At 45.4% G+C, this 25,233-nt stretch overlaps 1 long non-coding RNA gene across 1 annotated transcript; it reads right to left on the bottom strand.

Annotated features, from left to right (window-relative positions):
• LOC129138200 (uncharacterized) lies at nucleotides 1–24,414 on the bottom strand. The gene is made up of 3 exons (XR_008541283.1): nucleotides 24,338–24,414; nucleotides 1,086–1,203; nucleotides 1–41 (listed from the first exon to the last, which is right to left on the bottom strand). It is a non-coding gene; the product is annotated as an uncharacterized LOC129138200 (long non-coding RNA).
• Between the last annotated feature and the right edge of the window lie 819 nt (nucleotides 24,415–25,233).

The following is a 25,233-nucleotide window of genomic DNA, read 5'->3' as shown; positions in this document are numbered from 1 at the left end:
CCTGAAATTAAAGAGGGCACATCACTTCTGAAGCCACAGACCTAAAGAGATAATAAAGGAATACTGTGACCAACTCCACTTCCTTAAATTCAACAACTTAGATGAAATGAAACAGTTCTTCGAAAGATACCAAATATCAAAACTCAAGAAGAAACGGATAACCTGAATTGTCCTATGTCTATTAAAGAAACTGAGGCCAGGCATGGTGGCTCATGCCTATAATCCCAGCACTTTGGCAGGCCGAGGCAGGTGGATCATGAGGTCAAGAGATCGAGACCATCCTGGTCAACGTGGTGAAACCCCACCTCTACTAAAAATACCAAAATTAGCCAGGCGTGGTGGTGCACGCCTATAGTCCCACCTACTCGGGAGGCTGAGGCGGGAGAATTGCTCGAACCCTGGAGGCAGAGGTTGCAGTGAGCCGAAATCGCAACACTGCACTCCAGCCTGGTGACAGAATGAGACTCCATCTCAAAAAAAAAAAAAAAAAAAAAAAAAAGAAAAGAAAAGAAAAGAGAAAAGAAATTGAATATGGAGTTTAAAACCTTCCAGAAAAAAAGAAAAGAAAAGAAAAAAAATACTCCAGGCCCAGTTGGTTTTACTGGCAAATTCTTCCAAAAATTTAAAGAAAAAAATAATACCAATTCTATAAAATCTCCTCCAGAAAATAGAAGAGAATATTTCCCAACTCGTTTGATAAGGCCAGCATTACTCTAATAAGAAACCAGACAAAGACATTGTAAGAATACAGACCAAAAAAACAAAAAACAAACAAACAAAAAACCCAAAAAAACCCAACATTATTCTCTCAGCACGGCGTGTTCTCTCAGCATTCCTTGTGGCTGGGGCCTCATCACGTGACACAGACTCCACCAATCAGATAGCACCATGTGATATTTCAATTGAGAAGTGAGCAAATGGCCCGGCACAGTGGCTCACACCTGTAATCCCAGCACTTTGGAAGGCCCAGATGGGTGGATTGCTTGAGCACAGGATTTCAAGTGCAGGAGTTGCTTGGGCAATGTGATGAAACCCCGTCTCTACAAAAAATAAAAATATTAGCTGGGCATGGTGGTGACACTTACCTGTAGTCCCAGTTACTTGGGAGGCTGAGATGGGGGCATCTCTTGAGACCAAGAGGCAGAGGTTGCAGTGAGCTGAGATGGCGCCACTGCATTCCAGCCTGGACAACAGAGTGAGAACCTGTCTCGGAAAAAAAAAAAAAAAAAAAAAAGTGAGCAAATGAAGACATTGGTGTCCAGAGAATCTAACTCCTATGGAGGATGTATAGCTTTCAGGGGCAGCAAAGGCTGTGGTATTCAGTGAAACTGTAGCTTTATTCCTGGTTGCGTAGTTCCCAGGCTGACTCTGATGCTCCTGCAGATGCTGTGAGCTACATAATCTCCTTTAGTTCTCTTCCTGCTTAAGTGCTAGAGTAGATTCTGTTATTTGCAACTAAGAAGCCAGACTGACAAGAGGGAAAAGACAGTGAAACAGAAAACTATGAAACAGTGTGATAAGGAATTTAAGAAGGGGATGTTCAGGCTATAGATGAAGAGAATGGTCCCCCATGAGTCACTGCAGCAGACTGGTCATGAGCACGGTTCTTAAGGTCAAAGTTCTGGATTCAAACTCTGGCTCTGCTGTTACTTAGCTGTATGGTATTAGCTCAGTTGCTCAACCTCTCTGAACATTAGTTTCCTTTTCTAAAATGGGACAATGATACCTAACTCAGAGGAGGATTGTAATAATAGAATAACCTTTGTAAGGCAAAGGCTTATTAAACATGGTTAAAAACCCATTAAATAGCAGTTATTAAATAGCATTATCACCAACCCAGTTAGCAATGCTGGGGAAAAGTCAGGGAAGGAATGTCAGAGGAGAGCACATTTAAGCCAGTTATTGAAGAATCAGCCTAAGAACACAGCACATGACTGACAAGCCTATGGCACTGGATTATCTGGGAAAAGGAGATTGGTATATGGATGCAACAGAACTAAATCTTATCTTAAAAACAACATGAATCACAAAAGCATTTATGCTGAATGAAAGACGCCAGATACAGAAGAGTACATTGTGTATGATTACATTTATATGAAACCCTAAAACAGGCAAAATAGATTTATACTGATAGAAAGAGCATGGTAGTTGCCTAAGGCAGTTTGCAGGGGGTGACACAGAGCAAGAGGACTCTTTGTGGAGTGACAGACCAGCTTCACATCTTGATCATGGTGGTGGTTACAAGGGTGTATGCATTTGTCAAAACTCAGCCTGTGCAAGTAAATGGGCACATTGTATTGTATGAAAATTATACTAAAAACCCAGAATCCTCTCACCTCTATCCCTTGACAACCCCTACCAATGGCAGTTACATTTTCACTTCTGCCCTCTCTACCAGCAAATTGATAGCTCCAAGCTACACAGTTCCCAGCACATCATTACAGCTTGTTAACTTGGAGTCACCCAGACAAATTTCTCTCCCTCCCATTCAATTTTGAATTAAGTCAGAAAAAGACAGATTAGCAAAACATTACCAGAGATAGAATTTATGACAAGCAGCTAATTTTTCCAGGACTTTCACTAACATCTCCCCTCAGAGATGACTCAATAGAAGCACTCACCCCCTGGCTGCCTGCCCCCAACATCTTCCCCGACTGCATCAATCATAGTTTCACTCCATAAATGCTTTGTAGAGCACCTACTATGTGCCAGACACTAGAGTCTGGGGATGCGGTGGTGATTAGTGGGTGTTTGGGGTACAGTGGGGCACATGGACAAGTTAAAACTGAGATTATAGGACAGCATGGGAATTGTTGTGTTAGAGAACAGATCAAAGCATTGAAGGAATGCAGAGAAGTAGGGGGAAAAGAAATCAAGGAAGCCATCTGGAGGAGGTGACCCTTGAGGTAAGTTTTGAAGGAGGAGTAGGAGCTGGATAGGTCCTGCTTTTTGAGAGACTATGAATAACTATTCTTTGGGGAGTTCCTACGATGTGCCAAATTCTGGACTGGGCTTTTTACATAGTTTATCTCATTTCTATGATCACAACTACTCTCCCCATCTTCCAGATGAAGAAACTAATTCTCAAAGGAAAAATGGCTTCTTCAAGGTTACTCAGATGATGAAGATTAGTACTTACGGCTAACAATTTCAAACTACTTTCTCTTTGCCATGTCCTGGCTGGGCACAGTGGCTCACGCTTGTAATCCCAGCATTTTGGGAGGCCAAGGCGAGTGGATCACTTGAGGTCAGGAGTTCAAGACCAGCCTGGCCAACACGGTGAAGCCTTGTCTCTACTAAATATATAAAAAATTAGCCTGGTGTGGTGGTGCATGCCTGTAGTCCCAGTTACTTGGGAAACTGAGGTGGGAGAATCGCTTGAACTTGAGAGCGGAGGTTGCAGTGAGCCAAGATCATGCCACTGCACTCCAGCCTGGGCAACAGAGGGAGATTCTGTCTCAAAATAAAAATAAAATAAAATAAAACTAGTTAGAAATGTTTGCCAGGTCCCAATCTGAGTTATTGCACAAAATGCTTTTGACAGTCCTGCAAGGTAGATATTATTATTAGAGTCTTTTTATATGTGAAGAAACTGAGGCTCAGAAAGGTTAAGTGATTTACCCTAGGTTCTGTGGCTAAAAGCAATGGATCTGGGGCACAAACTCAGGTAGTCTAGCTCCAAAGCACACATTCTCAAGCATGACAGTATACTGCCAGACTTACTCCAGGGTCTGTGTTCTCAGCCATGAAAATAAATCTCTTAGGAAGGTGATGTACAGGTTAAATGAGGTAGACCCTGTAAAGCTCTTAGCATGCGTGTGGCACCCCACAAACACCCTGTCCTCCTGGCTGCTGTTACTAAGGATTGATACTCAGCCACTAAAAGTGACCCATCCATCCAACACATGCTTACCGAATGCCTGCCACGTGCCAGGCACCATGCTAGGTACTGCAGGTGCAGCGATGGAGAAGAGTCCAAGAGCCCAGGGAGCTTGCAGTCCACAGAGTGTGTGCAACCCCATCCAAGACTGCTTGCATCCTAAGGATGAACCAACACTCACTGCAGGAGGTACAACTGGATTCCTACTCTGGTCTCAAGATACATTTTTTCAAAAAAGCTCAGCAGAGAAAAAAAGTCTGGGAAAAGAAATACTGCAAAATGCTAATAACGATTGCCTTTGGGTGGCAGGACGATGGATGAGGTTTTTTTCTCTTTAACGCTTTCCTGCATTTTACAATTTTTCTCCAAGGGAAAAATGTCAAAAAGGTGAGAAATGAGGATAGTCTAGGAGCAAGGACAAAAGGGCCTGTGGGCATGTCCCTGATTGCCTATCTGACCTGCTCTGTCCTCACAACCCTGCTACTGGCATCAGTTCTTGGAGGAGCCGAGGCCACTTCCCCACCCAAGCCCCCTTCTCTGGTCTTCTGCAGTACGAGTGACACACTTGCCTCGTGTTCCATCTCCAAGTCTCCCCCTTCCCTTTAGTTTTCTCCCTTTCTTGACATTCAATTTCATCCAGAAAAATAATGAGACACGGGTTTCTAAATTGGAATGAATAAATGACATTCCTATTCATTATTTAATCTGCTCTCAGACTTGAATGAACACTTCCAGGGGTAATTACCGCAAGACTCCAAATTCATTTCTAGGAAGCAGTTGCCGGCGGCCTGCGCAGAAGGTACCGACGCCATTCAATATTTATGAAGCAACATTCCCCAAGAATATCAGGCCAGGAAGGCAACTGTAGAAACATCACCCAGTGAATATGAAAACTGTTTGCTCGGGGGTTTTTTTTCCCCCTAGTGTTTCGACAAAGAAAAGGACTTAGTTCTCTCCTCCCCTCTCCCCACGGCAAACACACAAACACACTGATTTGGGCTCTTCATCAGCCTGGCTCCTAGTGTGTTAGGGGACCAGAGTTAGGAGCAGCCATACAACATGGACCCCAAATACCAAAGAGAGTCCAGGGAGGTCATCTCTTCATAGGTTGTCGCACCATAACTACTCTGATGGAATTCAACCACTCAAACATTTCCTGATTATCTACACAGCAGGTGCATAGTATGTTTTAAAAACATGACATAAAAGCACCAACCATGAAAGAAGAAATGGATAAGTTGATCTTAATGAAAATTAGAAACTTCTGTTCATCAAAAGGTCCCATGAAGAAAATAAGAAGGCAAGCCACAAACTGGGAGAAAACATTCACAATACATTTATCTGACAAAAGACTTGTATCCTGAATATCTAATGAAGTCTTGCAACTCAATGAGAAGACAAAATACCAATAGCAGAAAAAACATTTGAACAGACACTTCAAAAAAGAAAGTGTACAGATGGCCAATAAACACATTGAAAAGATGCTCAGTATCTTCAGTCATCAGGGAAACGCAAGCTAAAACTGCAATGAAATACTGCCATATATCATTAGAATAGCAAAAGTTTTAAAGATACCTGACAATACCAAGTGTTGGTGAAGATGTGGAGCAACTGGAACTTCCATACATTGTAGGTGGAAATGTAAAATGGTAAATCCACTTTGGGAAACAGTTTAGCATTTACTGTAAAGGAAATATATACTTATCATATAACCAAGCAATTTCACTTTTAAGTATTTATACTAGAGAATGAAAATATATGTCCACAAAAAGGCTTGTCTGTGAATGTTCATAGCAGCTTTACTCATAATAGCCAATAACTGGAAACAATAGATAGAAATCAGCAGTTTGAGATATAAGATGGAATATGACTTAGTAATAATAAGGAACAAACTACCAGTATAAGCAGTAACATGAATTATGCATGAAACATAATGCTGAATGAAAGAAGCCAGATAGAAAGAGCCCAAGTGGTAAGACTCCATACATATAAACTTTAAGAACAGGCAAAACTAACATATAATGACAGAAAATGGATTGGTGGTCAGGTGTGGTGGCTCATGCCAGCACTTTGGGAGGCCGAGGCAGAAGGATTGCCTGAACCCAGGAGTTCCAGACCAGCCTGGGCAACATGATGAGACCCTGTCTCTCTTTTTAAAAAAGGAAAATGGATTGGTGGGTGCCTGGAGTAAGGTGGGGGATGGGGGTTGTCCACCAGGGGATACTGGGGAATTTTTCTGGAATGATGGAAATGTTCTACATCTTGATTGAGATGATGGTTACAAGAGGGTTGACATTTGTTAAAATTTATCAAACTCATATTTAAAGTGTGTGCCTTTTAGGATATATGCATCATACCTAATAAAGTCAATAAAATTTCAAAAAGAAAAGCCATTTCCTCCAGTTCTAAGATTTAATAATTTTTTTTTTTTTTTTTTTTGAGATGGAGTCTCACTCTGTCACCCAAGCTGGAAAGCAGAGGCACCATCTCAGCTCACTGCAACCTCTGCCTCAGCCTCCTGAGTAGCTGGGGTTACAGGCGGGTGCCACTACGCCCGGCTAATTTTTGTACTTTTAGTAGAGACAGGGTTTCACCATGTTGGCCAGGATGGTCTTGAATTCCTGACCTCCAGTGATCCGCCCACCTCAGCCTCCCAAAGTGCTGGGATTACAGGCGTGAGCCACCACAACCAGTCAGATTTAATAAATTCTAAGAGTTATCTAGTATTCTCCTTATAAGAAAATGAAGTAGGCTGTACACACAGACCAATACTTTCCAAGCATGCCCAAGCCCAAAATCTATACCTCAATACTCTATGAGCTTTTGTTAAATCCTAACTGTGTGTTGCGTGTCAGGAAGCAATGCAGCAAAACAGTGAAGAGCACAGCTTTGGGAGCAGGTAATTCTGCATCCAATTTCTGCTTTTCACAATACTGGTGGGCAAAGAACATTGAGATTATAGGAGTCCCTTCTGGTATGCAGTAGTTGTTACGCCTTCTTCTATGGTAACAGACCACTAAACTTTGGCTGGGAATATGGCTTCCTGGAATGAAGACTACATTTCCCAGGCTTCCTTGCATCTTAGCGTGGCCCTGCACTATTGGCCAGAATTAGTGAGAAGTAGAGTTATATCAGGCCTCTTCCGGAAGCCTTTTTAAGAGATGGTGTGCATGTCCCCTTGGTCCTCGCCATTCCTTTCTCTGTCTCGTGGGCCTGGAATTCACATGCTTCCATATTGGGTCAAGAGGCCACACACAGCAGGGCAAGAGTCAAGGTGTCTATGGCATTGACTCTGAGAACCGCCAGACCTCCCAGCCCTGGGTTCCTGCACTCGGATAATTGCAGCAGAGAAATAAGCATCCTTTTTCCTTGTTTTGAATTTCTGTCAACTTGAGCTCAACCCAATCATAACTGAAATGCCTGTGTCTCTGCAAATTTGTATGTGTAAGATCTGGGTTTATAAAGGCATGAAAGGGCTTAACAAGCTGTTTAAGGAGTTGAAAGCAGCTCAGCCTGTCTGGAATATGGCATTTGAGGGAGGAAGTAAGGAGGATAAGGGGAGAAAGGCAACTAGGGAGATTGGCAAAGACAATCCACCCAGGGCCCTGCGGGCAGGTTAACGGTTGGATCTTGATCTGAAAAGCAATGAAAAACAGCAGCTGACTAACCAGCATTTTTAGACCAATCCCTCTATCTGCTCCATGGAGAACCAACTGTAGGGAGTGATGTAGGGAGTGATGCAGGGAGGCAGGGAGGCACGGAGTCTAGGCAGGAGGCTCCTCCAGGGCCCAGGTGGCCTTGGCCAGGCTGCCCTCTTGTCTTCCATGCAGTGTGGCAGCTAATGAAAGACCTCATTTACCATTCCTTAGGGAGGCAGACGTCTCAAACCCACATGCCCACAGAGGCCCTGTAGAGAAAGCAGGTAGGAGGAAGGACAAGGTTGAGGGTCTGGGAGCATTAGTTGCTGGACAGCCTGCACCCCTGACAAGACAGCCCCCCTGGCTCCCACCCACCCATCAGTTGTTGCCCTGCAGAAGACAGTCCTGGAGTCCCTGAGGCTGCCAGTTTTTCAGAGAAGCTCAAAAGATGGATTATTATGGGAACCTAATTTTTTTTTTTTTTAAGGCAGGCAGACCGTTCCTGTGAGTAGCAAAACAAACTTGTCCTTGGGCAGAAGCTGACCGGCAGGCTGCCAGTTTGAGGCCTCAAACTACCTTCCCTTCTCTCTCTTTCTGCTTCTCCCAAACCCACCTCCAAAATTTCAATGGGAAACTCTAAAACTTGCCGCAGGGGCAGTAAATGCAGATAACACTTTCTCTGAGATCAACAGCTCCAGGGTTCCAATCAGTATGCTGGATAACTTCTTTTTTAGGAACTTAACACAAGGGAGAAATTGATATTTCCCTCTGAAATTCCAAGGATGCTCAGAAACCCTGGGAATGTGCTATCTGCTATACAGGAGGCTTGGCCCCCAGGAACAGGGACGCCGGCCCTGCCTAACCCACACTCTCCACCTGAGATCTCTCTGCTCCCTTCCTCTCTCACTGAACGGGTCCCTGAAGGCAGTTAGCTGAGGACAGAGGTGATGCTTTGTCGATACATCATAATCTCCTGCAACTGCCTGTGGGAACTGCCTGCGCCAGACACAGTCTGATAACCCTCTTGTTCCAGATGTATTACGACAAAACTGAAAACATGGGCCTCTAGGGAGACTCTAATCCAGCTGAGCAGATGGAGAAGTAGCACACAGACATTCCATGGGTATAGACCCGGGATCAGGCCACAGGCCAAACCTGGCTTAACCTGATTTTGCAAATAAAGTTTTATTGGCACACAGCTGCACCTTTGTTACGTGTCATCCATGGCTGCTTTCTTGCAACAACGGCAGAGTTGAGAAGTGGCAAGAGAGGCTGGCAATATAGCCCCCAAAGCCTAAGATATTTGTTATCTGGTCCTTTATAGAACATGTTTAACCTGGAATAGAGCAAAGAACAACAGGTATTCAGGGTGGACTGTGTGCCCATTGCTGTGTTAGGGATAGCACACACATTGGATCATTTAACCCTCAAACAATTCTTTAGAGGGAAGGTTTATTATTTCCCCCATTTTATTTTACTTATTTTTGTTTTATTTGTTTTTAGAGATGGGGTCTTGCTCTGTCACCCAGGCTGTAGTGCAGTGGTGCTATCACAGTTCACTATAACCTCAGACTCCTGGGCTCAAGCGATCCTCTCACCTCAGTCCCAGAGTAGCTGGGACTACAGGCATGCACCACCACACTTGCTCATTTTTTAATTTTAATTTTGTAGACCTGGGATCTTACTATGTTGCCCAGGCTAGTATCATGCTATCCTCCTACCTCAGCCTCTCAAAGTGCTGAGGTTATATATGTGAACCACCATGCCTGGCATATCCCACCATGTTAGAGAGAAGAGGTTCGGTGAGGCTAGCTGACTCAAGGATGACACAGGGTATCAGTGGAGGGTTCATACTAAGCCCAGCCTTTCCACTACACCAGTGGGCATCAACAGAAATGGAACTGCCCCCAATAGGGCATTTTGAAAATTCACAGGAGCATTTTAGGGGCACCATTGGCATTTAGAGGGTGAGCGCGAGGGCTATCGACTGCCCTGCCATGCACATCACAGTCCTGCGGAAAAGAGAATTGCCCCAAGTCCCCCATACTCCCCAAGTAAAACACATGTTTAGAAGCATCTGAGGCCAAGTCTGATTCTGTTCTGCACAAAGTATTCTGGGCGTGGTTTCTATCCACATGATTCTCCCAGGAATGCAACTCCAATTACCATGTAAACAAGCGAGTATTGTACTTTCTTTTGCTCAGAATTTTACCAAAATTTACTCACCATTTCATCAAATCATGTCCCTGTCAGCAACATTGCTTGTGGTATTTGAGCCACAGAACACACCTGTGTTAAAGCAACATTTCTAAGCTGATTCTAATTCGGTAGACCTGGAGTCTGGCTTGGGGGTTTATTATTAATGTTTTAGTGGCCCTCTACTCCTGAGTGATTCTGGTGCTGCTGGACAATGGACCACACTTTGAAAAAATGCTGTTTTAAGGATGCCAGACTAGTGTTTTGATTCGTTTTGGTTTTGCTGGAATGTCAGGATCTCTCTGGGTTAAGAAAAGAAGGGAATGTCATACACAGAAAGAGCTACTGAGTGACAGGGAGAGGGTCTTTAGCTAGGTTAGGATTTCCGTCAAGGCCACCGTGGTCCATGCTTGTTATCCTGGAGGGTCAAAGGGGAAGGAGCAATGCCAGCCTGTCCAAGAAACCTGCTGAGTAAAAGCCATCCTTGAAATTTGCCCCTCGTGTTTGGTGGAGATTATTCAACACCAGTGCCATCAGACAGGCTCTTTGCCACCATGAGCTGGAGAGAACTGGAATCCCTGGGACCAGAACTCAGTGTCCAGAACAAGCACATCTCACTGAGACTTCACAAAATGACTTTCCATGATCCTTGCTTGTACCCAGGAGCCATAGACCATTTGGAACTTCTCTGAGGACAAACTCAGGCTTAATGATCCATTTTCCTTGGAAAATGGTCTCAAGGCACACAAGAGTCAATTAAAATCAGAGTCCACCAACTTGAATGAAATAGCCCTGGGCCACCAAGACAAGTCCCAAGCCTGGCTCCTACCCCAGGCAGAGCAAGCAGTAGCCTCGGGAGAAAAGCAATTATTTAGGGTTGCAGCAAGGACGTGTGCTACTATCGAGGAGCATCTAAGTTCCCTCCCCATCCCAGCAGCCTCTGCAAACATCCAAGCTCCCGGATACTGAATGCCCAGGCGGGAGATCATTAAACCATGTTCCCCATGCTGGCCTCAGCTTTGAAGAACAGTCCACAATCACACTAATACCCAAGGTCCAGCCAGGACATAAGCTGGTCTGCTCAATCCTGACTCTCTCCCTGCGACAGGAACTGATATTTAGTGAAACTCCAAATGCACCAGCTCCACACACACCATCTCATTGAACTCTCAGGATAATCGTTTCAAGTGGGTACAGCACTGTCCCCATTTTATGGATGGTCACACTGAGGCTTAGACAGGTTAAACAATATTTCCAGGGTCATAGGGCTCGCAAATGGCTAAGCCTGGGCTCTTCAACAGCCTGCTATATTGCTTATTTCAGTGGACAAGGGCATGAGATCTGGAGCCAGGATGCCCGCACTCAAAACTGCGGCTCTTACGTTGGCTCTGTAACCCTGGGCAAACTACTTTCCTTCTCTGTGCCCCAGTGACCTCAACTGTATAGTGGGAATCATCTTACACACGTCATAAGTATCACGTTGATTGAATAACCCACATATACTGCTTGGTACAGAGCCCAGCACTTTCTAAGGACATAATAAATATGAATTGGATATAGTTTGGGTGTGTGTCCTCTGCAAACCTCATGTTGAAATGTGATCCCCGATGTTGGAGGTGGAGCTTGGTGGGAGGTGTTTTGGTCACGGGGGTGGATTCCCTCATGAATGACTTGGCGTCCTCCCGGCGGTAATGAGTCAGTTCTCACTCTATTAATTCACATGACAGCTGCTGTTTAAAGAGCCCGGCACCTCCTCCCTTTTCTCTTGCTCCCTCTCTCACCATGCTACACACCTGCTCCCCGTTCACCGTCCACTATAATTATAAGCTTCCTGAGGCTCTCCCCAGAGGCAGATGCTGGTGCCATGCTTCCTGTACAGCCTGCAGAACAGTGAGCCAAATAAACCTCTCTTCTTTGTAAACTACCCAGCCTCAGATATTGCTTCATAGCAATGCAAAACAGACGGAGGCAGTTCTTGCGATAACAGGGGTTCGATTGCTAGAACCCGTTTATGCCAAATGCAGCCCTGACTCAGAAGAGGAAGGCCTGGAAGTGGCCAGCGCCGTCAACACAGAGCCATTCCTCTCATCTCACCAGACCAAATAAGCGACAACCACGAAGTGTTCCCAGCTCTATGAAGGAGAGGAAGTGCACATGGCACGTTCCTGGATGTGCACACGGTACGCTGGTTGCAGTCATTTAATTAAACAGTGCTACAAGGGGGCACTTTGTTTGACGGGGCGAGCTGTCCTAGGGGAAACATTTTTAAGAAAATGGCAGGAGGGCTTTTACTTTAAAAAGTCATCCTCCCTCTACTTCTATGTAAACATATATCCAAAAGAACTGAAAGTAGGGACTGGAACAGATATTTGTTCGCCCAGCACTTTGAAAGCCTGAAGTGGGCAGATTACTTGAGCTCAGGAGTTCGAGACCAGCCTAGACAACATGGTGAGACCCCATCTCTATAAAATTTATACAAAGTTATTACAAAAATTAGCCAGTGCGGTGATGCATGCACTTATAGTCCCAGCTATTCAGAGGCTGAGGTGGGAAGATCACCTGAGCCTGGGAGGTGGAGGTTGCAGCGAGCTGAGATCGCACCACTGCCCTCTAGCCTGAGCAATGATAGTAACAACCACCAAGTTAAGATGGTAAATTTGATGTTATATGTATTTTACTACATTAAAAAAATACAAATAAAAAACACACTTGCTAAGTAAAGAAGCCAGTCACAAAGACTACGATTCCATTTATGTGAGATGTCCAGATAGGCCAATCCATAGATACAGAAAGCAGATCGTGGTTGCCACGGGTTGAGGGAGTTGGCACAACGGGGTGTGACTGCCAATGGGCACAGGGTTTCTTTCTTGGGATACCAAAAACTGTTCTGAAATTAATAGTGGCTATGTCTACACTACTGTGAATGTACTAACAACTCCTGAATTCTATACTTTAAAGGAGGGAATCTTATGGCATGTGAATTCTATCTTAATATAATTGGCTATGAAAAGGAAAGTTGCTGTCGGGGAAAAAAAAAAAAAAAAATCATCCTCTCCTCTGCTCACTTTCCCCTCAGCGGTCCCTGAGCTCTTGAGGCTTGAGGCCTTTGCAAACGCCATTCTCTCTGCCTGGAACGCCTTTCACTCCCGGTCCACACCTACACCATGCGTGGTTCATACTTTCTCATCCTTCAAGCGTAAGCTTCATTTCCAGGAACCTCCCTGTCTCCGTGGGACCCGGAGTGCCTGGAACTCCCCTTCAAAGACTCACAGGCTCATATGTGTTCCCTCCTCCCAGCGGCAACACCAAGGCAACATCACGCTCCACAAATGAATGACTCCACCTCTCAGCAATTACGGGGCTGGAGGGCAAGTTACAGGATGCCCTGGCCTCGTTCTTCCTCACCTGTAAGATGGAGCTAACACTGCTTTTCTCATGGAAGTTTATGAGTGGTGGCCAGGCGTGGTGGCTCACTCCTGTAATCCCATCACTTTGGGAGGCCAAGGTAGGTGGATCACTTGAGGTCAGGAGTTCGAGATCAGCCTGGACAACATGGTGAAACCCCATCTCTAATAAAAGTACGAAAATTCGCCGGGCATGATAGCCCATGCCTGTAATCCTAGTTACGTCAGGAAGCTAAGGCAGGAGAATCGCTTGTACCTGGGAAGCGGAGGTTTCAATGAGCCGAGATCACGCCACTGCACTCCTACCTGGGTGACAGAGTGAGACTCTGTCTCAAAAAAACAAAAAACAAAAACCAGTGGAGCCCTTCTCAAGTATCTGCAGTTGGTGACTTCATAAACAGCAGGAAAAGAGCCCCATTTGGTGATGAACCCGAGAGGAAATGAGCAACGCATAAGTCAATCAAGGCTGAATTCCGGGGTCAAGTGGGGCTGGATGTGCGTTTTTAATTGAACTTGTCTTTCAAGGATTATCTATTGAGCAAACATTATGTGCCAGACACGGTCTCAGGTACTGGGGGCACAGTAGTGAACAAAACAGACAGGACAGATTGCACAGGGGTGCGGTGACAGACGAGGGCAAGGGATGTTCATCCACTCAACAATACTGCTGAGCTCCCACTCGGTCGGGGCCCTGCTCTAGGCACTGGGGAGCTGGCAGTGGCCAAGAGAGGGAAGAGCTCCTGCCCTACAGAGCTGGCACCCAGTGGGAGGACAGATGACACAGCAGCAAGTCCACTTCAAATTGTGTCAATTTCCACGAAGCAAGTGAACAAAATGACAGTCAGAAAATAAACCGGAGCAGTGGAATAGCTTGCAAAGAAACAGCCTTTTGGAGGAGTCTCACTGAAGCTGAAGTAAGACCCGGGCATGTGAAGAGATGGGACAGAGAATTCCAGGACAAAGAAACAGCCAGTGCAGAGGTCCTGAGGCACGAACTGCTTACTTTGATGGGGGCACAGCCAGTGCAGAGGTCCTGAGGCACGAACTGCTTACTTTGATGGGGGCAGGGGATGTTGTTGGAAAAGTGGGCAGAGTGCAGATGCCATGCAGCCTGGAAAGACGTGGTGAGGAATTTGAGTTTTATCCCAAGAGCAATGGGAACACATTAAAAAAGTTAAAATGAAAAGAACTCAGGGTGTTCCGAGAACAACAAGATCTGCCTTCTCCGAGACAGCATATGTCTGGGGAAATGAAGTGAACTGAGGCCTGGTCATTTATATTTTATGCTTGCAGAACCAAAGACACTAGTGTTCTTTAGCAGCATGAGCAATGCCGGATTTCAACATTACTAAGCAGGATGAATAGGGGCAGGGAGAGACTGGAGTCAGGGAGGCTGGGGAGGCACCTCTATTAGATCAACTGAGAATTGATGGAGACCTGGATGAGCGGGGGTGGTGGGTCGGCTGGAGGGGAAGGGAGGGAGCAAAGCCTGGACTAAGGGATTAAAGAATTGGGAAGAACTGAAGATGGAAGCCAGGGACAGGTTTGGTCACCAGCAAAGGAAAAAGCCCCAGATGCCCCTGGCGTCCTGGGGAGGGTGTGCAAGACTGGACTCATCTGGAAAGAGAGACTCTCATGTCTCCTTTTACTATCAAAACACATGCACAGACCAAAATGCACAGATGCATGGGACATACTGGGCTGAAATAAAGATTCTGTGAATCTCTCAATTATTTAAAAGTATTTAAATTATTTAATTATTCCTTAGCAACAGGGGAAGCCTAGATGGAAATGTGTACTAACACACTGTGATATGTTATTTAAAATCCCAGGCAGTCCTTTCCTTTCCCTGTGTGACCAAATCAAGCAACGCCAGATGCTTTCTGTAGGTCATATCTTCTCATCTTCACAGTAACCAAAAATTAGGTCTTAGCGGCTATTTCTGCTCCTCTTCCTCTCCAGCCCAACTCCGCATTCTCACTTCCAGCTGAAAGCTTTGCCTGCCATTTAAAAAATCCTTGCCAGACCCATGTGAACCCTCAGCTACTATCCTACTTCTCTGATCCCATTGACAGATGAACACCTTATCACAGCAGACTCTATTTGCTGCCTCCTGGTCGCCTCCCCACATTGTGTCTTGGGCCCACTCCCATCGGGCATTCTTCCCCATTCACAAGGAGACAGCCTTAGTTAAGGTCACCAGTGACTTCCGTGTTGCCAATCCAATGGTTCCTTCTCAATGATAAGAGGGGGATAGTCGATGGTCCAATTAACAGAGTTGTCCTGGGCCAGGTGTGGTGGCTCATGCCTATAGTCCCAGCATTTTGGGAGGCCAAGGTGGGAGGATCACTCAGGCCCAGGAGTTTGAGACCAGCCTGGGCAACATAACGAGACCCCACGTCTATTTTAAAAAAAAAAAAAAAAGAGAGAGAGAGAGAGAGACAAAAGAGTTGTCCTGTGTGTTGAGCACATGAACAGTGACAGTTATGCCCATTTGACAAATGAGGAAACAGAGGTGACACAGAGATAAGAAGGCATTTGCCTGAGATTGGACGTCGAATGAGTTCTAGGCACCAAGGGAAGCAGGGAAGGGAGTGATACCCAATGCATGAGGTGCAGACCTGCCCCCAAGGAAGTTTCCAGCAACCTTGCTGCAGGACAGGCAGGCCATAACCCCATACACATTCCCCAGTAGCGTTCAAATCACACCACAGGCCCAACCCGTGCTATAGCAGAAAAAGCAGGGGGCAGAAGACTGTGGCTTAAGTCCCAGGACCACTCATGTCACTGCCTCTTGATGTGGGGACCCTGGGCAAGTCACCTGGCATCTGAGTCTCGGTTCTGGAATTTGCAAAATGAGATGTGACTTCTGGTCCTGCCTTCCTCACGAAGGGGCTGTGACAGTCCAGGGAGATGACGCGAGTGATGAGTGTTTGGCACACTAGGAAGTGGCGGAATATGACTATTTCCGCGCCGGCCCCATCTGCCGCTCTGCTCAGCACCCACAGCGGCAGATATGTAACATGACGTTTCCATGAATTCTTGCCATTAGGAATTCCCAACACCCACGCTTTTTCCCTTCTGAAAGTTCTGCTGCATAAAAGAGGCAGAGAACAAGCCACCCCCTCCTCCGCTTCTCTGGATAATTCTACACCACTCCCCCCTGCCCATCAAGTGTCTGTGGAATTCCAGCTTCAAGCCACCCCCTCCTCTGCTTCTCTGGATAATTCTACACCTCTCCTCCCCGCCCATCAATCATCTGTGGAATTCCAGCTTCTCAAACATACAAACAGTTCATACCAGAGATGACCAGTGGTTTGGAAAAGCCAGATCATTTGCCATTTCTCCTTTTTAAAAGGTCTTTGGGGACATGATTAACAAAAGCTAAGATGGGAGGAAAGGACAGAAATGAGAGCCTCAAGGTTTTTTTTTGTTTGTTTGTTTTTTTAATGTTTTCAACAAGCTGACTGTGACTTGAAACAAGAGGCCAGACCTGGGCAGCCAGCAAACTATGATGAATAACGCTGCCAATGAGAGTGCTTTTTTTGTTCATTAACATCCCGCTTGTGCCCTAAGACCAGGGAGTGATGTATGGCAATTGTATCAATGTTCCCCACAGGGCAGGACACCACATGGTTTAGTAAGTGGCTAGAGTCATCCCACCCAAGCTGGCCATTTGCTCCTGTGTGCAGACTGCACCTCTGAACAGGCTTCAGTGCCTCTCAACAACCCCCATGACAAGAGCCGATATTAATGGATCACCTCCGAGGTGCCAAGCGTGGTTAGAGGTACCTACCACGTGTTAGTGTATTTAATAAATCTTCACCAATTTCTCTTTCAGGTCGGAATATCGCTCCCATTTTATCGCTGGAGAAACTGAAGTCTGGAGAGGGGCAGTCACAGGGGCCAGGGTCATGGGGTTACCATCAGTCAAGGCTGGGACTTAAACCCAGGTCATGTGCCTCCAAAAACCATGCTGCTGTCAAATACTCCACCAAGGGAATTCAGACTCCAGTGCTCTCTGGAACAGGCAGGTAAAGTGAAGACCAGGTGGGGACTGTGGTGAACTGACGACACACACCCATCTAAGGGGAAACGCAGCCACTCTGAGGCACCCACAATGATTTGCATGAATCTCACGTGCATTCAGCCACAGGTGAAAGAAGCCATCTTGCAAAAGCAAAACTGTATGAACCAAAAACAGACGAAGTGGCTGCTAGGAGCTGAGGGTCGGGGAGAGCTTGACCATAAAGAGGCAGCAGGAGGGAATTTGGGGGACGGTGAAAACACTCTGCACCTTGGTGATGGTTGCACAATGGGATGTTCACCAAAGATCCCATGACCAAAAGCTAAAAAGCCTGAAATTAACCATATGTAAAGTAGATCTTAAACAAAATGGGACGAAACAGCAAATCTGTGGACTGGGTCCAAGCTGTGGGCTGCTGTTTTGTAATCTCTGCCCCACCTTCCACATCATTAATACCCGTCACACACAGCGATGAACATGCAGGGCTGGTGGGTGTGACTGATAGGGGAAGAGGTGAGGGGAAGGTGCTGACTCGCCGGGACTTGAACCCTTTCTAGTTCTATCACTTACCGCTGGGGTGACCCTGGGCAAATAGCTTTCTCTCTAAGCCTCAGTCTTCTCTGTTTCAAACAGGGGTGAGGACACTTTTCTTTGCATTGCTGTTGTCAAAATTAGATGAGATCCTAGAGATAATACTCCCAGCACACGGCAGATGCTCAATAAATTCTCCTGTCCTTGGAAATGTCCATGTCCTCCCAGGAGTCACGTGGGCCCAGCAATCATCCCCTTTTATGACCAGATTTCGCAGGGGCCCCTCCTAGGTCATCTTAGCCCACCTAGAAGCTGGGAAAAAGCCAACTAGGCCCAGGACTTGCTCTTTCTCCTGCTAGCTCCCCTGGGGAGTCCCTAGCGTAGCCACCCACAGAGACCAGGTGGGATACGTCGCTGCCCACCCCCGGCCCACATTGCTACAGGTGAGTTCATCGGACCAGCTGGCTGTGGGACTTAACAGGAAGACAGAATGGCAAGTAAGAGCGGGGGCTCCGGAGGCAAACAGACCTAGTGGGTTCAAGTCTTTTTTCCTTTTGGTTTTTGGATATAGAGTCTTGCTCCGTCGCCCAGGCTGGAGTGCAGTGGCGTGATCTCGGCTCACTGTAACCTCTACCTCCCAGGTTCAAGCAATTCCCATGCCTCAGCCTCCCGAGTAGCTGCGATTACAGGCATAAGTCACCACACCCGGCTCATTTTTCCGTTTTTAGTAGAGATGGAGTTTCGCCATGATGGCCAGGCTGGTCTCCAACTCCTGGCCTCAAGTGATCCGCCCACCTCGGCCTTCCAATGTGCTGGAATTACAGGTGTGAGCCACGGCACCTTGCTGGGTTCAAGTCTCAACTCTGCCACTTGTGAGCCAAAAGACATTGAACAATTGGCTTATGCTCCCTGAGCTTTGATTTCCCATCTATAAAACAGGGATGCAAGGAGCACCCGGTTCTCAGACCTGCCGAGAGGATAAGTGTGATGATGCTGCCATGTCCGGGCACACCATAGAGCCCAGACGACTTACCCGGATCTTCCAGATCAAATGCTGCTGAGTATTACTCTGCCCAGGAATCCCTCTGTGGATGAGTATTTACAAGGATTACATGAGACAAAGTTCCCAGTGAGGTACGTGGCACTTAATAGATGCTTGATAAATTGCAACTATTTTTATGATGATCTTGTTGCTACTAGTGAAAGATCACGCTCCAGAGGCATCAGAGCAGGCACAGGCCATGTCCAAATGGGATAGCTGGCTGGGCACAGTGGTTCACATGTGTAATCCCAGCACTTTCAGAGGCCAAGGTGGCAGATCATGAGGTTAGGAGTTGGAGATCAGCCTGGCCAACATGGCAAAGACCCATCCCCACTAAAAATACAAAAATTAGCTGGGCATGGTGGTGGGCACCTGTAGTCCCCACTACTCGGAGGCTGAGGCAGGAGAATTGCTCGAACGCGGGAGGTGGAGGTTGCAGTGAGCCGAGATTGCGCCACTGCATTCCAGCCTGGGCAACACAGTGAGACTCCATCTCAAAAAAAAAAAAAAAAAAAAAAAAGGGATAGCTGGATTCTTGAATCCAAAATGCCAGAAACACAATTACTACAGAAACAAAAAGTACCTGGGCCTTATCACAGTCCCAGATATGAATCAAAAGAGACCTGGGGCCTCCAAATATCCAGCAGACACTAAACATTGATCCCCCCAAGAATGAAAGGACAATATTCTGGAAACAGACTCCCCCTTACAGGAGGTCACTGAGTGAGTCAGAAACAAAACCCACAAAAGGAGATGGGGTCCCTGACTTCCCGCAACAGGAGAGAGCCTCAGTTTCTTGACTGAGGCACAGAGTACAGCCAGCTCCTCCCAGATTGTCACAAGCAGGCCACCCCTGCCCTCATGGAGGGAATCCATAATCACAGTAGGTAGGATAATTAGGCAGTCGCAGAAACGAAGCCTGGGAGAAAAAAATCAGATTATCAGCTGCACCGACTGCCAGGAAGGAAATCTTTCTCCTCCATCTTGGGTCGTTAACCAGCTGTGTGTGTTCAACTCGACACTCAGCAGGAGCCCATCTGGGCAATAGTATCACTGTATGTTCTTTTCTAACTCAAACAATATTATGCAAACTTGAGTAGAGGTCTCTAGGGTCACACATGGCATTAGGACGATGGATGGATTTGGGTTTTACTACTTAGACTTCGTTGGCTGAGCATTTTTCTCCTGGACCGAGGGAGGGAAATGTCTAACACTCTTCCACCTTCCTTGCTGAAGTTATTTCTACCTCTGCAATCAACACACCCCTGGGCTGCACCCTTCGAACCCCCAATACACACACACCAGCTGGGAGGGAACAGGCGGCAACAATAAGGAAGGCTGCTCAGCACACAGGGACTCTGTCCAGTGCCTCCCCTACTTGTCATGAGTCAGGTGGGGAAGATGAGGGAATATTTGGTTTTAAGCCACTATGCTCTCTGACCATCTAAAAATATTCCTTTTTCTTATTTGCCAGTCTCCTGGGCAACCCTGGGATAAGCCAAACTCTCTCTGGCCGTCTTTTCTGCTCAGTCTAGTGCTCATCATTCAAGCCTGTCCAAAAACCTCCTCCTCCAAGAAGTCCTTCTTGACTCTTTCACTATGGATCTCATCTTTCCTTCAAAAATATTTTTTTTCAAGATTTTCTAAAAACCATTGTACAAGTGTCAAGAGCTCTGTGTATAACAATGAACAAGACACATCCCTGCCCAGGAGGTGCCTTCTGAAAATTGGGTCCCATGTGACTCAGCCTCTGGTTCCATCCCATCTTATGGTGTCTCCATCTGGCACAGGTGGTGTGGCTGAGCAGGAGAGTCAGGAAGATCCAAGGTTCAAGTATTAGCTCTGCTTCCTCCTTCCTGTGTGACTTTAAGCAAGCCTCTGAGCCTCTCTGACTCTCTCTCCCTCGCTTGGAAAAATGTGGATAATAGTAATTACCACTTAGGGTTGTTGTAACCAATGGGTTAATGCAGGTCAAAGGCTTAAAATACTGCCTGGTACATGATAAGTGCTCAGTAAGTATTATCCTGCTATCCTTATAACAGGTGCTTGATACATTGTTAATATTTTTACTAGTAAATTTCAATTTAATAGTAAATGATTCCCTTCAACTGTCTTGTCAATTCCTTATCAGCAGTAACAGCCCTCTGCCCCCTACAATGCCTGCCAGCAGAAAACACAGCCATTTGGAGTTTAATATTTGTTGATGGTGAATGAGCTTTTCCTCCAGTTTAAAGATTAATAGCTGCAAGTGTTTTCCTAATAATAGCAGCCAATCTTTGTTAACATGCGCTGGCTTAGCATGTGATTTGTTATTTACAGACATCATGTCACGGAGCCCTCGAAGTGGTCCTAGGAAGTTTGTTCCTGGACTCCAGGTCCGAGGCCAGAGGGACACTTCCTTTCTTGCACTCCCACAACCTTTCCTGCCTGGGCCTCTCAGTCTTTTGGAATTTTTATGTCCCCCTTCCCCAACTCCTTATCTGGATAAGACCACAGGCTCTGGAGTCAGGCAGACCTGGTTGGAATCCAGCTCTAAGCATCTTTCAAAGGGAGCTATCCAAATGCTTTCTCTAAAAAGGTAGCTAAAGATGATATGACTTAACGCATCAGTGAAGCCTGGTACATAGTAAATGCAATAAATGTTAACTGTCATTATTGGTGTCATTGCCCTAATTGGTGGTGTCAGTAGTATTTACAGAATTAAGGCCAAGGACTGTGTCTTGTTTCTCTGTAAGACAAGGCATTAAAGACTTTTCTCTATAACCCACGTCTGCATGTTGACACGGTCCCCAGGTGATTCATGTGCATGTTCAAGTTTAAGAAGCACTGACACAGAAGGCCAAAGTTGCAAACTCATATGTCTGCAGCGGCTAGAAGCAGCTGGAATAAATTAATGAAGTGATCACTGAGGGCTTTGAGCAGATTAAGCAATGTGACTCCTCACAGCTCCTTCAGATTGGACTAAAGGTAGGCACCTGACTTAAAGCCAGAAAAATCCATTGGCTGGCCTGGAGCCAATCAGATTGAGTCTCTTGTTCAACTCTGGGAGAGGAGGAGAGGGATGTTGTTGGTCAGACCCAGGTGGGCCTGAGATTGAGATGAGTAGGCTTGGGCCCTGGGCATTCCCACGGTCTGGGGAAATCAAGCCAGAGACAGGAGCAGGCCCGCAGGTAGCAGCAGAAGTGGGCAACCATGTAGCCCCCTGGAAAGACAGATAACAGGCTCTGCTGACCTTCATTCCTGAGATGGAGCACCTGATTCCTAGGAGTGTCCCTTTGTCCCATTCAACCAATCTCTCCAAGCACTTCAAAATACCCTTCAGGCATGAGAAGGTGGGAATTAAATAAATCCCTTAAATAGAAAATTATTCAGTGGTTAAAAGAGATAAGGATAATCCTCGCATACTGGCACACAAAGATCTTAAAGGCTTTATTTACAAGTAAAAAGTTGGCCCCCCATAGTGGCTCACTCCTGTAATCCCAGCACTTTGGGAGGCTGAGGTGGTCGGATCACCTGAGGTCAGGAGTTCAAGACCAGCCTGACCAACATGGCGAAATCCTATCTCTACTAAAAATACAAAAATTAGCCAGGCATGCTGGCAGGTGCCTGTAGTCCCAACTACTCAGGATGCTGAGGCAGGAGAATTGCTTGAACCCAGGAAATGGAAGGTTGCAGTGAGCCGAGATCGCGCCACTGTACTCCAGCCTGGGCAACAACAAGACTCTGTCTCCAAAAAAAAAAAGAAAAGAAAAGAAAAGAAAAAGAAGAAAAATACTTTATTTACTTTATAACCTCAGGGGCCGACAGTTGAGGTAAGCACATTCAACAAGTATTAAATATATGTGTTAATATATGCATTAAAAATATTTTTTAAATTGGCTTCAGTGATTGAGTGACTCCAACTTCTTCAAACTCCTTTCTTCTCCACAGGAACCATTTTCAATCTCTTTAGTCATCTTGGCCACACCTCCCTGGGCCCCTTATCCATGTCTTAGCATTTTTTTTTTTTTTTTTTTTAAACAAGTGACCAAAGCAGGGTTTGGAATTCCACTGAAGGCCTGCCTGGTGCAGGGTATGGCTTTATTCATCACAATCTTTGGAACACGCCCCCAGAATCTTGCTGACTCCATTCAGGGACAGTCACCAATGACCATCACCCCCAATTTCAATTTGGGGGGATTTTGTCTGATCCATCCTCTTTTATCCTGCCTCCGGATTGCATGAGCTTTGTTGTGGCTCTTTTCTGGGCACTTGGGGATATTATTAAAATTAAGTGACATTTATCGAGTCCCTTCTATGTGCAAGAACTGTGCCACACCCTTCATGTATATAAACTCGTTTGGTCCTTCCAGCAACAACTCTGTGGGGGGTAACATTATCTTTGTTTCCTAGGTGAAGAAACTGGGGCTCAGTGAGCTGTGACATGTCATTGGTCACACAGCTGGGGAGGGACAGAGCCGGGGTTTGAACCCATGTTCTTCCCACTCCACGTGGAAACCACTGTTTTTGTTCATAAAACAGTATAAATTCATCTCATTCTGTTTTTAGAATATCATTTTCCTCAGTTGTTCAAAGCTCTTTGAATTCTATTTCTGTCTTCCAGGATATTAACGCTGCCTCTTAAATATCATCTACATGTTTAATGAAGCAGATTCTCAAATCCTTCATCCAGGTTGTCAGCAAGAACATTAAGCGGAAGAGTTCCCAGGAGTTTTTGGAGAGTCAATTACTAATTGGTTGAGATTTTCAAACCACTCGTTCACTAACCTATCAATCACTTTGTAATATTTATTGACCACTTCCTGGGCCTCTGCTAGGAGGTGTCAGGAGTAGCCCTCAGCTACAAGAATCTCATAGTCTAATTGCACAATGCAGTGTGGTTAGGACCACATTTGCCCACAGGGCCAATAAAAATGACAGGGAAAAATGTTCACTGTAACATTATCTATAATAGTAAGCTCTCTAAATATCAAATTAGTAAACTATGGTATGCCTATTTCATGGAAGGTTAGACAGTCATTATGATATTTTTGCAAGCATTTGAAACATGGAGAAAAAAATGTTAAGGCAACAGTATTATTTATATGGTATGTTTGCAGGCACCTCCTGTAATACTGAGCAATGGTCGAAAGTAAAATCCCAGTGTTAAAATATTAGATTACAAAAGTAAAATACATAAGGTAATTAAATACCATGACAAACTTTAAGTATATAAAACCCAACAAAATGTAAAAGCTGTGTGATAGATAAAACTTTGGTGAGATGGTGTTTAGGTGAGCTGGGCTGAGACTTAATATATCAATTCAATGAAATGTGGACCAAAGATATCCTTTCTGCCAATTTCCCTAAAGCGAGCAGAAGCATTCATCATTGTTTCAGAGAATTTCCGTTTGCATTCAAAATTAGTGTCAGCTGTCTCTAAAATTATCTTGACCAATCAAGCCACATTTTGAGTAGCAAGATTCCCTATAAGGCACATAACCTTGGCCTTAATATTGTAATAACAACAACATCACCAATTAGAATGATAACAAGGTCTTCTCTGCTCGCGCTTTTAAAATTGCAATCCCCCAAATGCTTCCCCCTTATCCCTGCACTATATTTCCCCAAAGCACTTACCACCTCTGTCACATCACCATTTTTCATTGTCTCTTGAGATGCCCGTTGCTGTGAGACACACCATTATTTTATGTACCACTAACAGTGAAAACAAAAATGCCATTTAAATGACATGAAGCCTTAACAATAGTAGCATTGTCCTGAATCCAAATGAATCAGTTCCATCAGCCTCTCAATGTTTTAAAAGTTTTTTCATCTTTCCAAGGGATTTGATCATTTCCCTTGTCTTTACTCATGCTGATGGGCTAATGGTAAGCGAGCGTTCTGCACTACTTATCTCAATAATCAAATGCAACACAGTTGCATCTTCCTTGAGTACCTTCCTTGCTTATGTCATACAAAGTACATAGGTGTTGGTTTACAAGAAAAAAAATGGAATTATGATTGGCACTCCAATGATAAACATTGGCTTCACTAACATCAGACAAATGCCCTGCTGTCTGTTCCCCTGCCCTTCTGCATACATAGTACCAATGCTGAGTCAGATGGGTATAGCGTTAAGATATCTTAAATGGAAATTAAAATTCCCACACATAATAATTCTAACAGTGCATTCAGCCCAACAAAAGCAACAGCCATCTGAATGACCTAAATGATGATTTCACAGGAACATGCGATGACAACCATATCTTGACTACTGCCCCCACCATGAGCAGGCATGAGACAGCAGCAGTTCCATCGACTGCAAAATTATCCCAGTTTCAAAGATATTACAATGGGGGATGGGGCTGCATTTCAGAATTTATGAAACCCGCCATTTATGTTATTTGTTTTCATTCCCTGCCCCAACTTAGACGGAAGCTCTTTGAGGCAACGGATTTTCACGTCTTCTATTCTCTGCTATATTTTCAAACCCTAGAACAGCAACAGAGACAGAGCAGTCATTATCTGCTGAA

The sequence above is a fragment of the Pan troglodytes genome, chromosome 21 (genome assembly GCF_028858775.2).
Source record: "Pan troglodytes isolate AG18354 chromosome 21, NHGRI_mPanTro3-v2.0_pri, whole genome shotgun sequence".
NCBI lineage: Eukaryota > Metazoa > Chordata > Mammalia > Primates > Hominidae > Pan > Pan troglodytes.
Note: the sequence above shows the minus strand (reverse complement) of the source record. Positions and strands in the feature narration are given on the sequence as shown.